The sequence below is a fragment of the Macaca mulatta genome, chromosome 5, assembly GCF_049350105.2.
Source record: "Macaca mulatta isolate MMU2019108-1 chromosome 5, T2T-MMU8v2.0, whole genome shotgun sequence".
Classification (NCBI taxonomy): Eukaryota; Metazoa; Chordata; class Mammalia; order Primates; family Cercopithecidae; genus Macaca; species Macaca mulatta.
Window position 1 is genome coordinate 130,436,082 of NC_133410.1, and position 7,816 is coordinate 130,443,897.

At 41.0% G+C, this 7,816-nt stretch overlaps 1 pseudogene; it reads left to right on the forward strand.

Moving 5' to 3' along the window:
* The first annotated feature begins 5,092 nt into the window (after positions 1-5,092).
* On the forward strand, positions 5,093-6,017 carry LOC709624 (small ribosomal subunit protein uS5 pseudogene; annotated as a pseudogene).
* Positions 6,018-7,816: the final 1,799 nt, after the last annotated feature.

The window sequence follows — 7,816 nt, forward strand, 5'->3', positions numbered from 1 at the left end:
TTCTTAGCAAACTATCACAAGAACAGAAAACCAAACACCGCATGTTCTCACTCATAGGTGGGAACTGAACAATGAGATCACTTGGACTCGGGAAGGGGAACATCACACACCGAGGCCTATCATGGGGAGGGGGGAGGGGGGAGGGATTGCATTGGGAGTTATACCTGATGTAAATGACGAGTTGATGGGTGCTGACGAGTTGATGGGTGCAGCACAGCAACATGGCACAAGTATACATATGTAACAAACCTGCACGTTATGCACATGTACCCTAGAACTTAAAGTATAATAACAAAAAATAATTTAAAAAAAAGAATATGAAAAGATGATCAGCGTTGTTATTACTAGAAGTGCAAATGAAAACCACTACACACCTATTATGGATACTACTACACACCTATTAGAATAGCTTTTCAAAAAAATAATAAAAGCTCGCAATACCAAGTGCTGAGTAGAATGAGGAACAACTGAAACCCATGCATAACTGATGGCAATACAAAGCTGTGCAGCCACACCGAAAACAAGTATGTCAGTTTTGCATAAAGTTAAACATAAGCTCAAAGTTAAACATGTGAACCCAAAATACCCAAAAGTTATTTACAGGGAAATAGAAACCTATTTAAACATTTTTTTTAAACTGCAAAAAAATGTTTTAAAACTGCAAAAAAGTGTCCATTTTCTGGTGAATAGATAAACAGATTATGGTACCTCCATAGAGTGGAATCTTACAGAGCAATGAAAAGGAATAAAAATTGATACAGCAGCATGTATAAATCTCCTAAGCATTACTTTAAGTGGAAGAAGCAAAAACCTAAAGTTTCCATTCCAGAATCAGCAAAACTGTGGGAACAGAAATGAGACTAATGGTTGTGGCTGGGGACAGGAAGAGGAGATCGACTATAAATGAGGCCTAGGAGAATGCTTTGAGGTGATGGAGGTGTTCTGCAGCCTTATTGTGCTAGTGGTTATATAGCTACCATGCATATGTCAAAATTCATAAAACTATACACCTAAAAAGGGTGATTCTACTACATCTAAAATATATCTCACTAAGTCTGACCTTTCAAACAAACACAAATGAAAAACTACAGAGTTCTGTTACCATTTTGTCCACTGGTCTCCAGCAATCACACTGTGATGTTTGAAAAACGTGAACGTGGGCTATGCCACAAATTAAAAGGTCCAGGAACACCTTCTTCCCATTTCTGAAGACTCAGAGAGCCACAGGGAAATTCAGAACTGTGAGTCCTCTCGGCAGCAGTGGCCAGTGGTAAAACAGGAGTATTCCTCTAAAGAAGGCTCTCCTACCACCAAGGCACTGGGAGCAGAAACTGGGGGAGCCTCAATATATCCCTGAGTCATCTGCTAAGTCAAGTTTCCTCAGCCTCATGTATACCAAGATTTTGAGCCAAATTATTATTGCGTGGGGCTGGCCTGGGCATTGTGGGATGTTTAGCAGCATCTTTGGTCTCTGCCTACTAGATACCAGCAGGCAGCCCCCTCTACTGTGAGAGCCAAAAATGTTTCCAGACATTGCCAAATGTCCCCTTGAGTGGGGGCACAATAGCCTCCAGTTGAGATCCACAGTGCTACGTGGAAAGCAAACACTGAAGCAGATCCACTGCCCCTGGGGACGCTCAGAGTGACCTACCGCAGGGGTGGACTGATCACTCATGAAGGATTTCATGAGAAAATGTAAACCCAGATGAGAACAAGCTTATCATGACAAGGCTGGGCCCAGTGAGAACCATGGAAGAAGTCCTCTGGGGGCAAAGAAGAAAGACAAAGAACAGAAGAAAAACAGAAGACAAGGATGAATACATTCTTACAAAAGATCCTACCACTGTCATGGTTATGTACTGGGATAATTAAAACATGCCAGAAAAGAGAGATAAAACCTCCAGAAAGAAAAAGCAAAGATCCAGAAATATCTGAAAAGAGCCCAGAAATTAGAAAGCCTACACAAATTTAGTGCAATTTTACTTTAACTTTCCTTCTCAGCTCCACACCAAGTTAACCTCATGAAGTTGAAAACAAAATAAATAATAGTTAACAACAGCTAGCCCATATTAAAAACAACTAAAAACTGCCGGGCACGGTGGCTCACGCCTGTAATACCAGCACTTTGGGAGGCTGAGGTGGGTGAATCACAAGGTCAGGAGTTCAAGACCAGCCTGACCAGCGTGGGGAAACCCCGTCTCTACTAAAGATATAAAAATTAGTCGGGTGTGGTGGCATGTGCCTGTAATCCCAGCTACTGGGGAGGCTGAGGCAGGAGAATCGTTTGAAAACCTGGAGGTGGAGGTTGCGGTGAGCCGAGATCGCGCCACTGCATTCCAGCCTGAGTGACAGGGCGAGACTCCATTTCAAAAAAAAAAAAAAGCAACTATAAACAATCATAAAATTCCTGTGGCAGGTTCACTCAGGGCTCCCACTTAGAAATGGGCTGGAGAAAGAAGCTCTTAATATAAATGCACAATATTTAAAACATACCACAAAACCAAATGCACATAATGCACACAACAATCAAAAGGTAATTTCACCACAGATAAAATTCAGAAAAAAATCAGCAAACTCAGAGAGTAAGAACTGGGTACAATGATTTCAAGGAAACAAAGACAGAAGTTCAGGTCAGACAACAAAAAACAGGATAGAAAGCAGTGAAATAATTGCCCAAGTCCTCGTGCTAGGAGTCTGGAAAACAAAGTATTTGTTCAATACGTATGGGAACAGCTACAGGGTATTATATAAAAAGTGGAGTTTTATACAAAGACCAAGACCTTCTGAGTGGGGTGCCTGTGTAATTCCTGCTCAGGACCCGGACTTTTCGAATTAGAACTGACCTGAGCCTATTAATATAAACTAGTAGGTATGGTGAACTGAAGAGAGTCGTGAGAAAGTGGAACACCAGGGCTTTTTTAAACCATTATTTAGATTTCTGCAAAATTTAAAAGGATAAAAACTAAATTTCTTCTTTCCTTCCTTTTTTTTTTTTTTAAGACGAAGCCTCACTGTCGCCCAGGCTGGAGTGCAGTGGCCGGATCTCAGCTCACTGCAACCTCCGCCTCCTGCGTTCAAGCGATTCTCCTGCGTCACCCTCCTGAGTAGCCGGGACTACAGGCACACGCCACCATGCCTGGCTAATTTTTTGTATTTTTAGTAGAGACGGGGTTTCACCGTGTTAGCCAGGATGGTCTCGATCTCCTGACCTTGTGATCCGCCTGCCTCAGCCTCTTAAAGTGCTGGGATTACAGACGCGAGCCACCGCACCTGGCCTAAAGTTCTTCTTTCTAAACTTTAATGGATATTTAAAAATCAGAATATCTATTTTTTTTAACACTGACTTGAAGTTCTTGTTAACCTACCTTTTAAGTATATTTCACTAATGCTATGACAACTCCATCAACCTGCCTTTAGTTATCCACCTAAAGGATTCAAGATTGGTTTAAGAATGATTACAGAGAAAGAAAGCGTAACTGAGTGGCCTACATATCATTTCAGTTGGGAAAATAAAGAAAGAAAATTGATTTAAGGACAATTTATGCACTGTGTACTATAGTACAAACTGTAGAAATTGATTAGAAAAAGAGGCAATTTGATGATAAAAAGAGACAAGGCAAGTAATGCTTTTGTAACATAGCTAGAGAAAATGTAACCAAGGCAGCCAAGGGTCTTGGGATATTATTTTCCATACAGGAGGTATGGAAAAGGCTGCTGTCTACACAATACCTATTCTTCCTTTCTACAACAGAACCCTCTGTATTGTGGTGGTTGGGTAGCAGAAAGCACACTGCACTCACATTTGCAGGCATGTTATTTCGGAATGGATGTGAGAAACAACTGCCTGTAGTGAGAGGGTACCATAAAACTGTTGAATACATATCCTTTCGTACAAAAAAAAAATGGTATTATCAATCTAAGAGTAACAATTTGGGAAGTCCAAATTTTATACAAAGCACCTGAAAATGTCCATAGCAGCAGCAATAAGCTCAGCTAAAAAATAATTACTAACTCATCTCCCAGATGCCCTTGCTTATGTGGTCTATGGTATATGAACCTAACATACTGGGCAGAGCTTCTGGGAAACTCTTTAAACAGGAGTGACTCATCTGCAAGGCATATCATTTTTCTTTTCCCACTGCATCCTTCCAGAATGCAAATATGATAGATAGAAACCCTTTGTGATCACAGAATGATCTTGTAGATGAAGCCACAATTAAATAATAGAGGAATAGGAAGGTAGGAGTCTGGGTTGCTGATGGGATCATAGACAAGAAACAGCCCAAGGCTGGCTACTATCAGTCTTCACGGTATGTGAAAGGAAAATAAGCTATCTTATTTAAACCACTGTTTGTTGTTATTGTTGTTGTGGTGGTGGTGGTGGTGGTGGTGGTGGTGGTGGTGACAGTGATGGTTGTTTTGCCCTTTATGTGGTTCAATAAGCCACTGGTTTTTGAGTTCTCCTCTATTAACAGCCATTTGCAGTTAGAACGGATATTGCAGTTCCCAATTGCCTAAGAGGGCTAACTCCTACCTAATGGAGTTAGGTAAGAGTATTCTGTTAGATTCTGATAGGCTCTTGCATGATATTATGATGGGCACAGCCAGAAACATGGAGAAGATAGTTGAAAAACAAAAAAAAACACCTGTGCACATGGAGCTTTTCCTCTGAATTAAGTCAAGCTAATTATGTTAATAAGTTTTACTACAATGTTTTAATAAAAAATAATTAATATATGCAAACCCACTTCTACAGTTGAAGATAAGTTTTGAGTGACGAGCTGACTTTTAGAATGAGCCAACCCACTACACACAAACAACAAAGTAAGAGCCAAATCAGGAATGCAATCACCATTTACAATTGCCACAGAAAAATTTCCAGGTATTTTACCTAGGAATACAGCTAACCAGGGAGGTGAAAGATCTCTACAAAGAGAACTACAAAACACGACTCAAAGAAATCAGAGATGACATGAACAAATGCAAAAATGTTCCATATTGATGGATAGAAGAATCAATATCATTAAAGTGACCATAGTGCCCAAGCAATTTATAGATTAAATACTATTCCTATTAAACTACTAGTTACGCTCTTCTTCTCCGAGAAAACACCAAATGGCGGATGACGCCAGTGCAGACGGGGGGTCCAGAGGCCCCAGTGGCCCTGGGATGGGGAACCGCGGTGGCTTCCGCGGAGGTTTCGGCAGTGGCATCCGGGGCCAGGATGGCGGCCGTGGACTGGGCCGGGGCCGAGGCCGCGGAGCTCGCGGAGGCAAGGCCGAGGATAAGGAGTGGATGCCCGTCACCAGGCTGGGCAGCTTGGTCAAGGACATAAAGATCAAGTCCCTGGAGGAGATCTACCTCTTCTCCCTGCCCATTAAGGAATCTGAGATCCTTGACTTTTTCTTGGGGGCCTCTCTCAAAGACGAGGTTTTGAAGATTATGCCTGTGCAGAAGCAGACCAGTGCTGGCCAGCGCACTAGGTTCAAGGCGTTTGTTGCTATCGGGGACTACAATGGCCACGTCGGCCTGAGTGTTAAGTGCTCCAAGGAGGTGGCCACCGCCATTTGTGGGGTCATCATCCTGGCCAAACTCTCCATTGTCCCGGTGCGCAGGGTCTACTGGGGGAACAAGATCCGCAAGCCCCACACCGTCCTGTGCAAGGTGACAGGCCGCTGGGCTCTGTGCTGGTGCGCCTCATCCCTGCACCCGGGGCACTGGCATCGTCTCAGCGCCTGTGCCCAAGGAGCTGCTCATGATGGCTGGTATTGATGACTGCTACACCTCAGTCCGGGGCTGCACTGCCACCCTGGGCAACTTCACCAAGGCCACCTTTGATGCCATCTCTAAGACCTACAGCTACCTGACCCCTGACCTCTGGAAGGAGACTGTGTTTACCAAGTCTCCCTATCAGGAATTCACTGACCACCTTGTCAAGACCCACACCAGAGTCTCTGTGCCACGGACCCAGGCTCCAGCTGTGGCTACAACATAGGGTTTTTATACAAGAAAAATAAAGTGAATTAAGCCTGGAAAAAAAAAAATACCAGTTACATTCTTCACAGAACTAGAAAAAGCTATTTTAAAATTCATATGGAACCAAAAAAGAGCCTGAATAGCCAAGGCAATCCTAAGCAAAAAGAATAAAGCTGGAGGCATCTTGTTACTTAACTTCAAACTATACTACAGGGATACAGTAACCAAAATAGCATGGCACTGGTACAAAAACAGACACATAGGCCAACAGAGCAGAAGAGAGAATCCAGAAATAAGGTCGCATACCTACAACTATATGATCTTTGGCAAAACTGACAAAAACAAGCAATGGGGAAATGACTCCATATTCAATAAATGATGCTGGGATAACTGGCTGGCCATATGCAGAAGATTGAAAATAAATCCATTCTTTATACCACATAAAAAAATTAAAGACTTAAATGTGAAACTCAAAACTAGAAAAATCCTGGAGGACAATCTAGGCAATTCCATCCTGGACATAGGAACGGGGCAAAGATTTCATGACAAGGACACCAAAAGCAATTATAACAAAAGAAAAAATTGACAAATGGGATCTAATTAAATTACAGAGCTTCTTCACAGCAAAAGAAACTATCAACAGAGTGAATGGGCAACCCACAAAACAGGAGAAAATTTTTGCAAACTATGCATCAGACAATGGTCTAATATCCAGCATCTAAAAGAAACTTAAACAAATTTATGAGAAGAAAACAAACAACCTCATTAAAAAGTGGGTAGAGAATATGAACAGATACTTTTCAAAAGAAGGCATACATGTAGCCAACAACCATATGAAAAGAAAACCCAACATCAGTGATTATTAGAGAAATGCATATCAAAACCGCAATGAGATACCATCTCACACCAGTCAGAGTGGCTATTATTAAAAGGTAAAAAAATAACAGATGTTGGTGAGGTTGTGGAGAACTTATACACTGTTGGTGGGAGTGTTAGTTCAACCATTGTGGAAGACAGTTTGGTGATTCCTCAAAGATCTAAAAATAGAAATACCATTCAATCCAGCAATCCCATTACTAGGTAGGTATATATACCAAAGAACATAAATCGTTCTATCATAAAACCACGTGTTCATTACAGCACTATTCACAATAGCAAAGACATACAATCAACCTAAATGTCCATCAGTGGTAGATTAAATAAAGAAAATGTGGTATATATACACCATGGAATACTATGCAGCCACAAAAGAATAAAATTATTTCTTTTGCAGGAACACGGATGGAGCTGAAGGCCATTATCCTTAGCAAACTAGCACAGGAACAGAAAACTAAATACCACATGTTTTCACTTACAACTAGGAGCTAAATGATGAGAACACATGGACATATAGAGGGGAAAAATACACTAGGGCCTATCAGAGAGTGGAGGGTGAGCGGAGAGAGAGGATCAGGAAAAACAATTAATGGGTACTAGGTTTAATACCTTGGTGACAAAATAATTTGTACAATGAACTCCCATGAAACAAATTTACCTCTATGACAAACCTGCACATGTATCCCTGAACTTAAAATAAAAGTTACATATTTAAAAATTTTTTAAATAGTTAATTGATTAAAAAAGAGTAAGCCAATCCAGCTTTAAAATCTACCTGTACATATCAAAAGTGCAAGCAGCAAAAGAAAAACTAGATAAATTGAATTTTAACTAATTTTAAAATTTCTGTGCATCAAGAGAATAAAAATACAACCCACAAAATGGGAAAAAATAATTGCAAATTGTATCTCCAGTAAGGGGTTAAGAGCAAGAATATATAAAGAATTCTTACAACTCAGCAACA